Source organism: Podarcis filfolensis, assembly GCF_964270895.1.
Source record: "Podarcis filfolensis genome assembly, chromosome: 11".
In the NCBI taxonomy this organism is placed as follows: domain Eukaryota; kingdom Metazoa; phylum Chordata; class Lepidosauria; order Squamata; family Lacertidae; genus Podarcis; species Podarcis filfolensis.
Window position 1 is genome coordinate 33,875,003 of NC_139613.1, and position 18,743 is coordinate 33,893,745.

Below are 18,743 nucleotides of genomic sequence, written 5' to 3' on the forward strand. Positions count from 1 at the left end.
CAAATGCTCTGGATGAAAAAGGAAAAAAGTGGGAAAGTTCTATCTTAAACTCATCCATGACAACTGGTGTAACATGTATTATGGATAAACTGAATTATGTTGTCGTACTTTGCTGTTGTGATTAGACATCAGAGTCCAGCTATAGAAAATGTGGTAGGAAACCCGTCAACATTCATCAGATCTATTCAATGAAGTGATAAATATTTACTACCATCATACCAGGACAACAGTTGGTCATATCACCAAAGAGCTTTATTGAAATAGGCTGTATAATGGGGGAGAGCTTTCATTCTTCTCTGGAATAAGGCTATAATTTTTTCATCAGGCTTTTTAAAAGAACAAGTTCAATGAAGTTTTCTGAAGCGCAACAAAGTGAGAAAATATGACAGAAGAGAACAAAAACGGAAAGGAAAGGAAACACTAGAAGAAGAGTTGAAAAGGGTGATCAACAATTTTAATCATGCAAATTATACCAGGTTAAAATAAGAGTCCCCAAACATGATTGATGAGCAAATTGCCTTCAGTAAGCCACTTCAAAACTGACAAAATTGCTGCATAATGGGCATTCCTGTGAAAGGAATAGCATGCATCCGTCATATACTTTGTCACATGTGATAACTTCATGTGTACATATAAACTCAGTGCAATCATCACATCTGATAATCTTCTCTTCAGTGGCATGCTAGCCAGCTCCTCCATGAACTTTCTTGGTAGAAAGAGCCTTGTTCTTGATGAGAATTGTGAACTTCGTGATGGTGAGCTTTATTATGTTAGTATCTTCTGATGCACTTTATAGAAAAGAATAAGCAAAAAACAGGTCTCTGCACTACAGAGCTCACAAGATAAAGTTAGTTCTGGAAAGACACAACAAAAGGAAGAAAGGCTGTGCAAATGTATCTAGGTGTGCTTAGGCTTCATTTCAGAGGGGGGATAGAAATGTCAGGTTTAAGCCAAAACGCAGAGCAAAATTTAGGATACATAAATGTGTGTATGTGAATGTCTTGTTTTTACCTTAAAAATGACAGACACTGTGGGGGGGAGAGGCCATTGGGGTGGATGAAGGTGCATCAGGCCTACAGCAAGGCAGTTCCCCACTCCTTCTATACGTGCCTGGAAGTAAGCCCCATTAAGTTCAACGGAACCTCTAGGTTTAGCTTCATTCAATGAGATTTACTTCCAAGTAAATCTACACAGCATCTAGACAGCATCTTAAAAAGCAGAGACATCTCCTTGCCAACAAAGGTCCATATAGTTAAAGACATGGTTTTCCCAGTAGTGATGTATGGAAGTGAGAGCTGGACCATAAAGAAGGCTGATCGCCAAAGAATTGATGCTTTTGAATTATGGTTTTGGAGGAGACTCTTGAGAGTCCCATAGACTGCAAGAAGATCAAACCTATCCATTCTGAAGGAAATCAGCCCTGAGTGCTCACTGGAAGGACATATCGTGAAGCTGAGGCTCCAATACTTTGGCCACCTCATGAGAAGAGAAGGCTCCATGGAAAGACCCTGATGTTGGGAAAGATGGAGGGCACAAGGAGAAGGGGATGACAGAGGACGAGATGGTTGGACAGTGTTCTCGAAGCTACCAGCATGAGTTTGACCAAACTGCAGAAGGCAGTGGAAGACAGGAGTGCCTGGCGTGCTCTAGTCCATGGGGTCACAAAGAGTCGGACACGACTAAACGACTAAACAACAAAAATCTACACAGGCCTTACTGTTCTTCTGAATCTCGTCTCATCCCTTTTTCCAACTTCCCCCTTTTTTTGAAGAACAAAATGAGAAAATAACATTCTAGCATTATATTCCTGGGTAGGAAAGTGGGCCTCAGGTAATGAACTTAAAACAGTCTGGAAAGGGATTCACAAAAGTACAAGAGGAGCCTTTTTCTACTATCTTTGTCCCAGTCTTGGTTCACTTGAGGTAAATGCTAGCAACTTGAATAGATGTGTGTGAGCAATGGAATTATCTGGAAAATCATTTTGGAAAACTGGACGGAGTCGCTGGTTTAAACCAATCAATGATTTTGGTCAGCAGTTGTTAAGTTACAACACACCGCAGGAATCGTTTTAAAATCACTGGGCAAAGCATTAGTATCTTTCAGCTTGTTTAGTGCTAACACTTCCCTTTCCATCAACATGCATGAAAACTTAGGGATTCCTTTCTGAAGCTGGCTCAACTTGCTTGAAAGGTACTTTTCCTACAAGCGCTGTGGAAAATCTTGGGCAGCTGTGCAAAAGTACACTGCTGAGTTCCAACTACACGTCCAAGAATGATGTTGGAGTCTTCGCGAGGAGCTATGCAGTGATAGTTTAGCCACAAATCCGTCTCCCAAAATTTCTCCGCCTCTCCATACTACAGGGATGGGGAACCTATGGCTTGCCACGCATTGTTGGACTACAGTTCCCATCAGCCTCAGCTAACACAGCCAATGGTTTGGGGTGATGGGAGTTGTAGTCCAGCAGCTTCTGGAGAGCCACACATCCCCCAGCCTTGCTCTGCTGTTTGACGCAGACAGGCCATCATGCAGTGGCAATGCATATGATCAGCTCTGCACACTTAAGGTTCCAGGTTCAGTCCCCGACATTTCTCAATTATATGCGTCATATGTGCAATATAACATTGTGCCACCAGATGGCGACATGGAGCCCCATTTTTCCTCTACCTGTTTTCCCTGTTTAAATTTACAACACTTTATATGGAAATGCTTCTTGGATGCATCTAGATCCAGCCATAGTGTGTGAGAGAGAAGTGTATTACTGTGGCCCATCCTGGGCCTCTTGTCTACGGTGGCAGAAAGAATACAATTAAACTGAATAAATATAGAAGGTTTTGATTTGTTATGCAAGGAACAATTATACGTGGTAGTTTCCAGGCATTTTTATTTTAAGCCCACAATCCTATATACATTTACCTGGAAATAAATCCCACTGAATTAAGTGAGAATGAACAGGATTGGGTTATAAGCATTACTTTAAAAGCTTTATTTCCCCTCGTTCTGTTCATAGCCTTCACTGTAACTTGAATATGGTAAAATGACATTAAGCAAAAATAAGTTCATGCACATCTGCTCAACTTCTTAATACAGTTGTACAAATAAAATAAAAAAGAAACATGTTTGTTCTGAGATTTCGCCAAGTTCTAGTTTCAGGTTGAAACATGGTTTCCGGGTTGCTGTTTTCTCTTTCTTGGGGGGGGGGATCCTCAATGTATTTGCCATAATAAAACCGATACTTGCTTGTTTTTAGTGTTTTGAAAAAAGCCCCACCATCTCCCCATCAACATCCATGCATATGCAAAATGTTTGAATGCACCAAAGAAGCTTTTTAAGTCTCAGTATTCAAATACGGTATTTAAGAAGCTTTTTGCACAGGCATGGATGTTGATGGGGAGATGGAAGGGCTTTTTCTCAACAGAATGTCTGCTAGAATGCAAAACCCACATGCAGGCCATTTTTTTAAAAAAAAACAAGCAAAGATATTCTGCGTAATTTAGACCACAAGGTGCTTAATTTGGAGATACCTTAGGGACTTTCAAGTTGAAAGATTCGCTACAAATATTCTAGTGAACATATAATGATAGAACATCTTTACTCTTCAAAAATACTTGGAGTGTCTTCAAAAGATAAGGTGTTCAGCAAGTGAAGCTTCCCCAAATACAATTTCATTAATTTCAAAATATATGCTTTCTTTTCCTCCTCCCCCAGCACATTTTCTCATTTAGGTGTAAAAAATTATAGTTCTTAAATTCCCTACCAGAGAGGAATGGCAAACCAAGCTGACTGGAAAACTCAGAAACCAAGAGGACAAATTTTTTGCAAAAGAATGGGGGGGGGGATTATGTTATTTAGAAGACCACTGTAACATTGGCAGGATTTTGATTTCACTTGTAGTGTAACAATCACCATGGATAATATGGATTGATATAAAAGTTAGAGTTTGGATGAATATGCAGTTTTACATGTTTAATATGGGACCCCATGAAGTGAAGTCCCGAGATTTGGAGTAATCTCAGTATATGGATATACATTTGGATTTTTATAACTTTGCATTTGTAAAACCAAATAAAAACGATTTCAGAGAGAGAGAGAGAGAGAGAGAGAGAGAGAGAGAGAGAGAGAGAACTTTATACTTACATAGCATGTCGCTAACCTTGTGTTTATGCATCAGAGCACTGTGAAACCTAAGTGCAATTGAGTCCAGGGCATATATTGTTGCACTGGGTGGCCTCATGCCCTCAGTGTCAGGGGCACCCATATTAGACCCAAGGGAGAACTAGAGGACCCCTACATTCAGGCACGTTATCATCTGTAATCATTAACCCAATGACGGCAAGAATATACAGTATAGGGCCCATTCCAATGGTCAAATTCCTATACCTGTCTATGCAGAGAAAAGCTAAAGGAAGTCAGGTATTGAATGTGGGGAGGCAGCTCAATGGGGGAAAGTGAAGTTGTGATCATGTGTAGTAGCTCAGTGCACTATCTGTCCTTAGTTACATACCTGTGTGTACATAACCTTATGGAAGAATTTAACAGTATGAATGAGCTCTTAACCTGTGCCTATTTATAGAATGTTGATACAATCAGAATGTTCTCCAATGTACCACTTACAAGTGCACAAGCAGTGACAAGCACAGCATTATCTTGGCAAGGATTCATTCACCTGTTAGGCCCTTAATTCACTGTAGGCAGACGTATATTTTATTTAACACTCATATCACCAAGAGCCATAAATAAAAAAAGAAGACAAAATAGCCTTGATGGGGCTGACAGTGGCCAGAAAATTAAGCTAAAGCTTTTTATTTGCCATGAACTCATTTCCATTATGTACAGCAATTATATGTCCATAAACAATGCATAGCCAAAATGTGGTCTCAGTTAAGGACTAGTGGCCTGGCCTAAACAAATAAATCTAAGGGATCTAATAAAACACTCGCATTAATTTCAGAGGATGAGAGTTAGCTGAGCCCTTGCAACACAGATTCATGAGGAAGATTTAGACGACATATGGTGGTTGTTCATAGTCTCTTCAGTCAATGGCTATATCCAGTGCTAATTTGGGTTTGAATTTGCACATACCATATTTTTCGCTCTATAAGACGCACCAGACCACAAGACGCACCTAGTTTTTGGAGGAGGAAAACAAGAAAAAAAATATATTCTGAATCTCAGAAGCCAGAACAGCAAGAGGTGAAAGCAGCAATCCCTCTTGCTGTTCTGGCTTCTGGGATAGCTGCGCAGCCTGCATTCGCTCCATAAGACAAGCATACATTTCCCCTTACTTTTTAGGAGGGAAAAAGTGAGTCTTATAGAGCAAAAAATACGGTAACTGCCATGGGCAAGTGTCCAATAGCACTTGCCCATGCTCAGGGATGGTCCTATAATTGGAGAGAAGCATGTGACCACCACAGATGATGGGTGGCAGCAATATCACAGCTGTTCACCTTAGGTTTCCCAGCCATTTTGTTCTGCTGCCAAATGGCCTCTCCTGGGCGCCTACTGCCTCCTATCTAGATTGCTGCCAGAGAGTAGCACAAGAAGACTGGGCCCAGGGCATTTGTGATGTGGTGCCCCTCACATATCTATGTTGTCCCCTACACTTTTTAATACCTATATGAAGCCAGTGGGAGCTATATGGGCATTTGGAGCACAATACCATCAATATGCAGATGCCGCTCCGCTTTACCTCTCTATTGCATCTGACCCAGGAGAGGCTGTGCAGGTGCTGGAGGTTGGATCAGTGTGTGGAGGCCATGATGAGCTTGATGGGGACCAATAAATGAAAGCTGAATCCTGACCCTCATACGCACAATTATACTGGCTGTAGAATGGTAGCTGATTTCTCTATTCTTTCAAAAAATGCTTTTGGGGAGAATGGAAATTATAGCCCGTGTCAGTGATTATGAGCAGAGATTTGAGGGAGACTAATTTTAATTATTTCAGAATATGAAAAAACCAGCCTTCTTGCAAATGAGGCATTATATATACTTAGGATGTGTGTATGATAAGAGTTTCATATCCCCCCCCCCTTTATACAACTGTTCAGGTTTCATGTGTGATTCTTTTTTACCACTGTAGGCAAAAGATGACATACACTGTTAATACACTGTTAATGTTCCTCATGCATTATCATATCGGCCTCAAAGGAGCTCGGTGAAAGTACAGAACATCTTTACCACCGCAGCTCTATAGTTTTCCACAGGTGCCACACAATTTAAGCAGAATTGTTTCCTTGAAAGCCATTATCGACATCAATGAGACATTCCCATTATTTTCAGCTCACTGAAACAATGGATGACAATGGCTCCTTAGGAGGCACTATGTATGAGAATCAGCTGAGTTTCACATTCCAAAAGCAAACTGGGACTCAACTAAAAAAGGGAAGCAAAGAACCACTGTGCCATATTGGCAGTGGTTCTCAACTAGTGTGCTGTGACAACCTGGGGTGTCTTGAATGATGGCCAGGGGTGCCGTAGGCAACACTGGCCTCTCTCTCTCTTTCCTTTCTCCCTCCTCTGATCCCCTCTTGCATCTCTGCCTCCCAAAGGCTTGCACAGCTGTTTGTTGCAGCAGCCTTGCCTACAAACTCCCCAGGCGAATGGTGCCTCTGGGGCTGCCAGGGCCAGGAGGGCTTACCAGGCCCCTCTGTGAGTGGGGAGGGGCAGCTCAGAGATGGGGCAGCTGCTGCGGCTGCCCAGAGGACTCCCAAGGAGGGGAAGAGGAGAGGAGGAGGCTGAGGGAACACTCCACAAGGGAGGGTGTTTGAAAAAGGGTGAGAGGCTGCCAGCTCTGCATGCAAGGGGTGACATATCTGGGCTCCTGAGTGCCGCAGAAAGAATGTAGTTGGTCAAGGGACCTGTGGATTCAAAAAGGTTGAAAACCTCTGCCCTATGGAGACGGGTGCAGAAAGCTGAAGTATTGCCTATTGAGCCCGCTTCCTCACTGGTCTTCCCTCTGATGCATTGCAGTAGTCTAAGGGCGAGTCTCATAACTCTCCTGACAGGTGATTTGGTCTGCAGCCACAGTGTGGAAATAAGGGATGAGATTGCCCACCAGATACCAGGCACTCTACTATTCAAATTAGGCCCCAGTGTTTTTGTTACAAACCCCTTCTCAATGAAGTAATCAATTTTAATCTAGAATTTAAATTCTCAAAACTTTCTTATTTGTTAATTCGAGCAAGTAAGCTACTACTCTCACTTCATTACAAACAGTATTTCTACCTGCAACACACTTGAGCAAACCTGTTCCTCTTCCTTTCAAATATTTTGTTGCTATTTGCAACTGTAGCTGCCTCTGATTAGTTATCATTTAACTCTTTGGAGAAATAATTAACATCACACATCATGTGCAAGGAAGCTGCCGAACCAATTAACCAACTAGAAGGATTATTGTTAATACCACCAGTTTTCCTATAACTTGATATTGGTGGATAGTTTTCATGAACTGCAAAAGCATTTTTAGTTTGCTTTCTATTGCCACCCTGGAACTTTTCTTTATTAGTGCTACTTTGTTTTGTACAATTCATTACAAATGAAGGAAAACAACTTTTCTGCTTGTATGTGTTGATAATATAATTTTGGTTACTGAGAACAAACAAGATTGTACAAAAACAAGATTGGGCGTAGGCCTGGCCAGGACATAGGCATCCTGACTGTAACAAAGGTGACATGTGTGCTTGCTTCCTTGCTTGCTTGATTAACAGCTGTTGGGAACTTCAAGGTCCCTGCTCTCCCTTCTTATGGTCTTTATATTGGACCTGGAGACTCCAATAGAGAGCATTCCATGTCAAGAAGGAGGGCAAGTGGGCACCCTATCAAATGAGAGGACAGGAGCTACACGAAGCAGGGCCTTTTCACTGGTGGTGTCCATTGTATGCTTCGCTCTTCCCAGACCTGTTCTCTTTTCGCCTGTAATTTGAAGCTTTAAAATTTAAGAAGACTTTGGAAGAACTGGTTGACAAGTCTTATCAGTTGCTGACGTATAAGTGGATTTTATTTGCTCTTATTCTGGGCTTCTGGTGCACCAGCATTTACACCAGCATAATAAAGTTGGCCAGGATGCCAGAAGGGATACAATTTACGAGCTTTCTCCATTATATGCACAGCTGAGGATGTTTAGTGAGCAGTGCAAAGGCTGAGCTGAAGTGTTCCCTGCTGGTTACCTGCTTTCAGCAATAGGGGCCAATGTTTAGTAGTACCCGATTGGTTAGCTGTCAGATTCTCAAGCTCCCTATTGGTGGCTCTTAGGTAATTCACAAAATACAGAATCCAGTCATAAAACATGGAGTTCATTCATAAAACAGTAACATAAATTTCCATTGCTAAATATTGGGTGTATATTTCAGCGGTTGAACGTACAGGTTTATGGCCATGTTGTAGTGTAGTGCTTATGCAACTGTGAATAAAAGGTGGCTGGGCTCAGTCTCGGGGTTTTGGAGGGGGAATAGGTGACAAAATTGCCCCCCTTTATTTCCACAACAAGTCCTTGAGTCTGTACTCTGAATGGTGACACCAGGGACCTAGAAGGTGAAGGGCTTGTCAGTCCAACCCCTGCACAGTCTCATCAGGGCTGACCTTAAGGCAATTGGAGCAATTTGGCCAAATTGGGCTCTGTGGACTGCTCCTAAGGGGAGGCCCCACACCAGTGAAATCTAGATGGATTTTATATCTATAAGATTTTGCAGACTTTGGCTGTGAACTGGGGCCCTACCAAAAAAAAAAAAATCAAGTTGCACCCCAGTGCTTCAGATTGGGATGCACTGGCTAGCCCTGAGTCTCATAGTTGCTGGGCCCGAGTTACTCTGCCCTCGCATGAAGTCTTGGGTTTGCAATTTTGGGAGAGGGGAGACTGCCCGCTGGGTGGGCTAGAGAGGCCCCCTAGATTTAGAGGCCCCAGGCTTCAGCCTACTTAGCCTATACATAAATCTGGCACTGCTTCTAGCCACTGTAGTTTTTGCATTCGCATTATAAACTGGCTATTTGCAGACAAATTGATTGAAGCCTAAACTCCAATTTTAGCAATTCCCAAACTGTCTGCCAGAATGTACTAGCATGTGGCCCAAGATAGACTGAATATACCCTGAAATCCAGAGACTATGTTAGGTGCACCCAGCTCTCCACACTCCTTGGAGTAAGGAGACACTCCACAGAATATGAGCCACAGTGACATAGTTTCAAGAGAAGAAAAGGGATTCCTTAACACAAAGTGACCACCATTTTCTGTAGAGGCCACTATTTTGCTTCCAGAAGGCATTCCATTCTTGCAGTTATTACTTCTCACATCTCACGATTGACTCCTGGCACTGAAAGCAGGCTTTAGAGCAAAACTGTGCCAAGCTCTGGCTCTGAATGAGCTCTGGTGTCTGCAAGGCACCTGGCATATTGTTGGCACATTGGCATGAACAACAGATAAGATAAAGAACAACAAGTCCTGGGACTGCAAATAGACTGCAGCAGCTTTGAGTGACATTCCCTGCCTAACCATTATTGCAACACAAGGTGTTGGCTTTACCAAGATCTGAATAGTCTTTCAACATGCCCAGACTAGACGGGAGGGGAAGCTCGATCAATTAGGAAGTCCCTCCTCTTACAAAGCTTTGGCTTAGCTCATACAGCAAACAGTTCCCCATCCTGATTTCCTTCCCGTTGCCAAGGGAAAGGCTGACTGAAACTTTAAATGGTTTATATTGGCTCAAGCGAGGGTTGTTCAGCCAAAAACGATTTATGTTGACTTGACTCAAGCCAGGGGATACAGATGCCTTCCTTCCCCTTTCAATGTTCCATACCTTTTTATTATCGAATGACATATTCCTGCTTAGCAGCAGGATAAACTCTTCCTTCTTTCTTTTTCCGACTGATGAATTGGAACTTCTTTTTTTCTTTTTTCTTTTTGTAAATCGCAGCTGCTAATTCTTTGGCTTTAAGTCCTAACCTTGACAACCAATCATTTTGCAACCCAGGTAGCTGCCATGCATATCACAGAGACTCAGGCAGCACCTGCTTTTTTACTGTTCAGGTTGCATAATTTCATAAGATACACCTTTCTCTCTCTCTCTCTCTCTCTCTCTCTCTCTCTCTCTCTCTCTCTCTCTCTCTCTCTCTCTCTCTCTCTCTCTTTCTTTCTTTCTCTCTCTCTCTCTCTCTCTCTCTCTGTGCAGCTTTTAAAAGTTCCATTACTGACTTGGTGAGAATCCGCTGTGGCTTTTATAAAGAAACATCCACACCATCTCTTATTTTGTACAGTACAAAGATCTATCAATTTGGAAATTCCTCACATGGTAAATTAAGACCATCCTTTGTCAGGCTCTGGCCTGGATAATGATAGCTGATGTTTCCTTCATGGAAGCTAATGTCAAAAGACATTCTCTTTAGACATGGGAATCTCTCCTGCATTTGAGATGTAATAACCATCACACTCTTCAGTTGTGAAACAGAGCAAACAAAGAAGTTGAAAGGTTCCAGTTTTGAATTGGTGGTGGTGGACAAGCTGTGAACTGTTGCTCAGTCAAAGGGTAATATACTCTGGCCTGAGGTAGCCTATGTGATGTCCTTCAGTTGCTGTGTGACTACAACTCCTCTCATGCCCAGCTAGCATGGCCAATAGAAAGGGATTGTGGAAGTTGCAGACCAACAAAATCTGGAAGGCACCATGTTGGCAGCCCCTTGTCCAGCCTCAGTCACCAGTCAGGGCATCAAGGGCCACTGTGAGCCATGACAAGAGGGAGACCAGCCTGGCCTGGGGATCAATATAGGGTACAGATGCTCTCTTTGGAGATCTAATGCAGGATTATTGTCTGTCCACAAAATGAGTCCTTGGCTATATGACAGAATTAGGAAAGTTTCAAGACATACTTGCATCCACTGTTCTCTGCATATAGTTAGAAAGAAAATAAATATTACAAAGACACTATAACTCTACTGATGGAAGGAGAAATTAAGCCCTGCAGCAATTTCCCAGGAACGACTCATCACATAAGGAAGTGGGGAGCATGTAAATGCAAACAAAATCTCTTGTTTAGGACAACATTTGTCTTTTTCAGGCATGCTAATTTTTAAGAGGTAACACAGCAGAGGCACTTTCCCTCTTTTTAATGAGGCCTGATCAAGCCAATCAATTTTAGGTGTAAGATTTGGCAAATGGACATCTTCTACTTCCTATAGTTTATGTTCCCTGAAGTGTCCCATGCACTTGTGAGATTTTTTCATAAATTTTCAAGAATGCTTGGCTATCAAAATCTATATTTGAAGAAATTACAGTGGTACCTGGGTTCTCAAAAGTCTCCATTGATGAATGTTTCGGAACCCGAATGCCAAAAGCCCGGAAGTAAATGCTTCCATTTTCTAATGTGCCTTGGAATCTGAATGGCTTCTGCTGCATGTTTTCCCATTTTCTCTATTGAATTTGCAGACTGTCATTTGCGCCTCGGTTTTTGAATGTTTCGGAACTCAAATGGTCTTCTGGAATGGATTACATTCAAGAACCAAGGTTCTACTGTATGTTAACTTGAATAAATAGTTCAACTCATGGAACCTCCAACATATGGAAGGCTGGAAACAATTTTCTATTATTCCCCCTTTCCCTTGCAGGCTATCACCCCCTCAATCTGCTCCAGAACAGCACAAGAGTGAAGTGAATGAGTTTACAGGGGGAAGGGAAATTGGCAAAGCCTCCCCTCTCCTTCCCTGAATGGGAGATTCCACTGAATTGCCAGTCTTCCCACAAATGGAATTACACTATCCATTTGCAAAATGGCTACCCTGGAGCCAAAAACGTTTTTGGTGGGATTTGGTAAGACACACTAACATGAAAAATCAACGAAAGAAAAAGGAAGGAAGAACCAATAGATTGGCAGGATATAAAAGCAGGAATTAAACAGCAGGTTTAAAAACACCACAGAAAAGGTCTTCCTCATGGATAACTATGATATATTTTCCCCATGTTGGTCCCCAATGCTGACAAGGAGAAAATGTCTTAGGTGAACTGGTTGGTGTGTGTGTGGAATGTAAGCAAGTTCAACAGTTTATTGCCAAGGCTGTCTCCATATAAGAAATTTCTCATAGTTTCTAAGGCTAAAGGGGACTCATACTTTTGGAGATTATTTGGCAACTGGTGAACATGATGAAGCAATTGTATGGGCACTCTGCTATGAACCCAAATCTTGATTTCACACACTGCCTCAAGTGATGTTTTAGAAAATTTTGAAGTGGCATAACAATAGCCTTGTTCCTGCCCAGTGTGAGAAAATCACAACAATCTTTGAAATGTGATTCGCTCTTTTGTGTTTTTCGGAATGCATTGCATCTCCTCATACATTTACTTTCCTTTTAATACAGCTCTGATGAATGTGTGTCCTTCAGAATACTCATTTTTCCATGAAAATGGCATTATTTCCATTATTGCAATGAAACTGTTCTGTTTCTCTCAGCCACCTCATTCCCTATCATCAGCCATGCTCAGTGCTTGACTTACAAGGCAATTAGAAGGGGACTGGCTCCCTTACTTTTGTAAAAAGAAAGAAAAAAGAAAATGCAAAACAATTGCTTTTTGTACATAAAATCATCAGATGTTTCCCTATATAATGATTATATCATATATTATTTTAAATAATGAAGAAACAAGGAAGACATCAAGAAATTATCATCACTTCAGGTCATGTTAAATTGACATTTCAAATTCCAGCAGTTTATAAGGAAATTCCATGTTTTGATAATTTCCTTAGCTTTTCTGACAGCCTTCTTACTGGCTATCTTTAGAAAGTTATAGGGAAGTGGGCAGAATTTTGCTAAAACTGAGGTGATTCATGGGCCAGGCCTTATAGATTTCATTAAGTGGTTCCTATTCTCCCCGATAATATGAACACTGCCATAGTCTCCAGTTAAATAAAGCACCATTTTTATAAGCTGTATTGTGGTAGTGCATTTGCAATGGAAACACATATTTTCGCCCATGATAAAACTGACACCAATTAAGGCTGGATTCAGACAGCACTTTATTCCATTTCCCTGACATTTCCTTACCTAATAATTTCTACATATTATGTCATCATTCATATGATGTAAAAGGCACTTCTGGAAATCTAGTGGAATCTAGTGGAAAGTTTAGAGGTAATTTCCATGTTGTTTCCAGGGAAAAAATAATCCACAAGTTTTGTACTGGAAGTTCACGTGATTACATTTAGGGTGGCATCCCATTCTGTATATATACCAATAAAGGTTTGAGAATCTGAGAATCTGAGCTGGGTTGCATCCCGGCATACAGTTGTTTCCCACCATTAAAAATTTAGTGCATCGTGGCAATATATTGATCAAGAAGCCACAGTCCCATAACAGAACAGGCACTGCAGTATAAAAGGAATTTTACAAACAAGGACAGAAGTGTTGGCATTATAACCAGTTAATCTAACACAATGAGCCCCACATATGAATGCAGCTTAAATGAGGGTGAGTGCCTAAGTTCTTTCTACTGTCTTCTATGTTATAGCCAGTGCTATTTTTCTAGAAAAAGAGGTGCCGGAATTCACTACGAATGCCTCCCTTCTTCTCTTAGAATGGCAATGGTGCCCACCAGAGAGGTGCCAAAACTGAGTTCCGGCAAGTTCCGGCTGAAAAAAAAGCCCTGGTTTTATCCATATGAATTTCAGAGCACACCATGTTTGAATCTGCACAAAGAAAAGTGATTCCGTCCCCCTTAATACAGTTCCCTAGGAATGGCTGGACAAATTGCACATACTGCGGTTAAACATCCTTTTCTGTTTGTATGGACTTTCTGTCTAAAAGTTAAAAGAACAGAACCGAGCGTTACCAGTAAGCAAAAAGTTGGTCATCTTGAAATCATGTCAAGTGAATTCCTATTTATAGAAACAGTGAAATCAGAGGCTGTGTGAGCACTCTGAGGTTTGCAACATTTGACAAATTGTAATTTTGTTCTTCACAAACTCCTAAACACTTCCTGCTAAGTGACAACAAGCCTCAGCAAGTTTCCACAAACCTTCTGCAGCTTCTTCATTTTCGTATAAAGAACAGATGCCATTTTGGTGCTGCTCTGAGCTTCTCTGCTCTCTTTGCACATGCAAAAGACGGAGCTCACATCCTCAGGAAATATGATCGCTTAGGCCTGGCAGAAAGCTTCCCCCCACCCCACCCACTCACTTTCAGTAGTGCAAGGGAGGTCAACAGCTGGCTCAACACATCAACCCTGTGTCAGTCTTGAAAAACATACAGTACATGCTGCAGCCTTAAAAAAAAAAAAAAGTAGTGTGTGTGTGTGTGTGTGTGTGTGTCTCTAGTCTTTAGAATGTTATATTCAAAATCCCCCAAACTATGCAAATTATGGTCAGTGTACTAAGAAAACCAGCAGTTGAAATTCCACAAAACTTGCTTTACCCAACTTGGTAGTGCTGTTTGTTAATTAATTACTTAATTTTCTCCAGAATCAGCCATTGTTTTCAGGTTGTTTCATTGTTGTTTTTGTGGGGGGATGAGTGAAGGATAGGGAAAGGAGGAAAGGAGGAAAATTAGAATAATATAGAAGACCAATCAAAGAAGATCATTTTGCATTCCAAAAGGATTGCAGCAACTCTCCCCCTGTGCTCTATGGAGAGGGTGGCTCTGAAAATACCTGACAGTTTTGGCAGCCATGATTCTAAAGGCTGCATCTCTCTTCCTCTACCCATCCACCATCACACAGAATCTCGTTCCCATATTTTAGCAAACACTTCTAGGATCACTCTAAATGGTCCCAGGTTCAATCCCTGGGATCTCCAGGCTAAGCTGAGAAAGATTTCTGTCTGAAAACCTACAGCACTGCTGTGAATCAGTGTAGACCATAAATGGCACTCAGTCCTGAGGTCTTCTTCTAATGTTCAGAATTCATCTTAACCTCCCCTCTTATATTTTCCCGCTTCATCATGCAATGGTTAGTGTGGTTGTTTTCTCCCGGGAAAAAAATACATAAATGTGAAAAAGAAGTTGGAAGTGCAACACGCTTTCCCACTTCTTCCTTAATCTCTATGAGCATTTCAAGACTCAGATGAATTATTTTACCCAGATCTCTTGGAAAAGCAAAGTATGTTTTCTTTCTCTCTGTGTGTTGGGGGAGCTGGTTCAGGGGAGAGGAAAGAGAACCCAAATATGTCCACGACCCTAAAAAGCTCGGTGACCTCTGGTGTAAACAGAGTTGGGCTACTCATCTGATTCCATATAAGGCCTTTTCCTGTTTTCCTACTGTAGACATGCCCAGTGGCTTTCTGCCCTTAGAGTAGGGGTACTCTCTTTTTCCATTGGTGCAGCTGACCACCCTGCAGTGTCAGAACCAATCAGAGGAAGTATTGCTTTTGAATACCAGTTGCTGGAAATGAGAGTGCTCTTGTGCTGAGGCCCTATAGTCATCTGTGTGGCCGCTGTAAGAACAGGATGCGGAACTACATGGGTCACCGGCCTGATCCAGCAGGGTTCTCTCATGTTCTGCCTCAAGTCAACATATCTAGCTTTCAGCAAGCCATATAATGGGTTCAGTTTCATACGAAATAAGAGCCACCCTTTTAATTTAATGGGAGTTCTGTACTGGTAAAGCTTGCGGGATTCTGCAAAAGCACCACCTCAACAGCAAACAAATAATTATTTTTGGCTTATTATTTCTGAGGTATGTCATCCTCTTACCCCCTCCCCTATTTTGAGAGGTATTATACTACTAATTTCCAGTTCTGTTGCCAAGCAGCAGAGATGAAATGATGAAAACGGCTGCCCTGAAGTCATGTGGATGAATGGAGATCATAAAGAACCTTGTCAGAGGCCACGAGGAATCTTGTCAAGTTTCTCCTGTTCACTGTTTTTAAACTTTATTTTAATTAGCAAGACATCAAAATAAATAAAAGTCCTTGCCTAAAAAAATTAAAAGAAAGAAATAATTATTTATTCCCCCTGCAGTCCCGACACTTTGAAAGCTACTGGTTGAGGCGAAAGAAACATGATGGCAGCATAGATTTATTTATATTTATTTATTTAGAGCATTGGTACCTTGCTCTTCAGCCAAAAAGGTTCCCAGAGCACACAAACAAAACAAAAAAATTAAAAAATTGTCTAGTAGCACCTTAGAGACCAACCAAGTTTGTTCTGGGTTGGTCTCTAAGGTGCTACTGGACAATTTTTTAATATTTTAATTTATTTCAACTGCGTCAAACCAACACGGCTACCTTCCTGAATCTACAAACAAGTCCCTACCAAAAAAAGACTTACAATCTTCTTAAAAAAAAAAAAGACACAGTGGGGGAAGAGGAAAATCAAAATCAAAACTCAGGCACCAATTTATAAGCAATTGTTCCTGTGGTGGCCAATTGACACAGTTCAGGGACAGGAGGTATTCAGGGGCAGCTGGACCTATAGCAAAGCTGATGAAATGAGCCCTGCTTCCTATCTCTCCCACTGAGGCGTCTGAAGGAATAGCTTCTCCCAGACAACAGTTATGGGGAGAGCAGTCCTGACGGTGAAGCTGGCCTGTCACAGCATAGCCAGCAGAGTGAGATCTTTTTGAAGTAAATTTAATCTGATGTGACTGTGACATGGTTCACACTTAATGCCAAGCCAAATCATAACTTGCAAACAAGCAACCGTGTGGGCTTCTGATGAGAAGACTGTGGTCATTTTACTCTTCCTCTGGCCCTACTGTTACCATGATGCTATGAATTCAGCCAGTGCTTGGCTTAGTGATATTTGAACCCAGGCTCTTCCGGACAAAGCGGAAGCAGTAAACCATAGCTCATACCTTGGCTACAGCCCATAGTGAGAAAAAACAGGAACCTGAGTGCAGGAAGCTGGAGACACACAGAGACATGTTTGCTCTGTGCTGCACTTTGGAAAAACCTAATTAAGAAGCAAGATCTGCTGGGGTGTTGATGTTGTGAGCTCCTCCATCGTATGCTTGTGTTGTGTATATGTGTAAATAAAACTATATATGCCAAAGACACCACTGCAAGGAAACCAAACCCTGGGAATCCCAGTCTTTTGCTGCTCAGAGACTGGGGTAGAACCAGTGCCAGATTTACATATAAGCTAAACAAGCTATAGCTTAGGGCCCCACTCTCTTGGGGCCCCCCAAAAAAATTTAAAGGAAAAAAACTAGTTGTACATTTCCAAAATAAAATAAAAAAATGAAATAAAACCTACATACAGCAACAGTGTTTTGTGTTGTGTAGGATCCTTTGATGTAAGTAAGCCTGCTAGCCTGCTCCTTAAAATATCACTGGTTTGTTCATTTCTATATATAGGGTGCCTACATTCTGCATGTTCAAATGGCTTTAGATACCTGATAGGTCCATATATTACCATATAACAAATATTCAACACAAAAAATAGCGGCAATTTGTTGTTGACAAAGGACAGCTGGACACATAAAGGGCCCCATTACCTTCAGTAGCTTAGGGCCTCATTAAACCTAAATCCGGCCCTGGGTAGAACATAACACTATACACGTTTGTGTGTGTGTGTCCATATTCCACATGATTTCCAGTCATATACATGCAAATTAATTAGATCGTCTTGAATGAATCACATACCCTTCATTCAGGTATAATCTTTTGAAAGCATTGTCTATTGCTTCCGTCCAATATCCCATCTCTCAAATAAGAAACCTGATTTATTTATTTATTTATTTATTTCATATTGTTCAAGCTATTGTAAGAGCCAAATCGGGGAGGCCTTTCTGATATTCCATTCCACTGATTCCAGTAGCTGCTTATTCCAAACTCTGATATCTTTCTCTCCTCTTTGCACCAGTTGTAGCAGGAAACATCAAGAGATGAAAGCCATCGAGGGTTATGAACTGATATGTTGTGATCTAATGCAACATATTAACCTGGGAATTAAGTGGCACTGAACACAATGGGCTTTCCTTTAAAAAACAACATGCATAGAATTGCCCTGTAGGCAGGTGAAAAGGATCTGAGTACTTTCAAGTACAGGGCCCTCAGATGGAGAAAGTATATAAAAATCCAAGTTGTTGTTGTTGTTTAAAAAAGACTCAAGCAAGTACTATTTTTCTAGAAAAAGAGGTGCCGGAACTCACCATGAACACTTCCCTCGTTCTCTTAGAACGGCAATGGTGCCCACCTGAGAGGTGCCAGAACTGAGTTCCTGTGAGTTCCCCCTGAAAAGAAGCCCTGAATTCAAGTTTAAAATCAAATGGCAAACCTCACTCGTACATTTTTATTTGTTTTATGAAATTTATACACCGCTTGAGTTTAAGAAAAGCCTCAAGAAAATCAAGAAAAAAATACAATATATATGGATAGTATGTCACAACTAACAGAAACACGGTGCTCCAGAGATTCCTGGTAAGTCCCTTAAACTGATTTGGATATTTCTTTTCTGGTTTGGTCCTTTGTTCTGGCAGTAAAATTGAATATAAACTCAGAAAAAACTATTGTTGGAGTGGAACACTGCATTGCTACACGTTAAAAGGGGGAGGGGCGTTCCAGGACCACACACATGACAAATATCCAAGCTACAGCTTCTCACGAAGAAATGCTGTCACAGCAGCATTGACTTGTTTAAACATTTATTAAATCACTTCACAACAAATAGTAACACATCAAGTGCTATCCTCACATTTCACAGCAGTCTCACTTCTAAGGAGGAGAGCGCTAGCCAAACTGGGTGATGATTGTTGTGGGCTTTTTTAAAAAAGAAAAGAAAAGAAAACCCTCTATTGAGATATCATTTCAGATAATATTTAGGAGATAAAGTGCT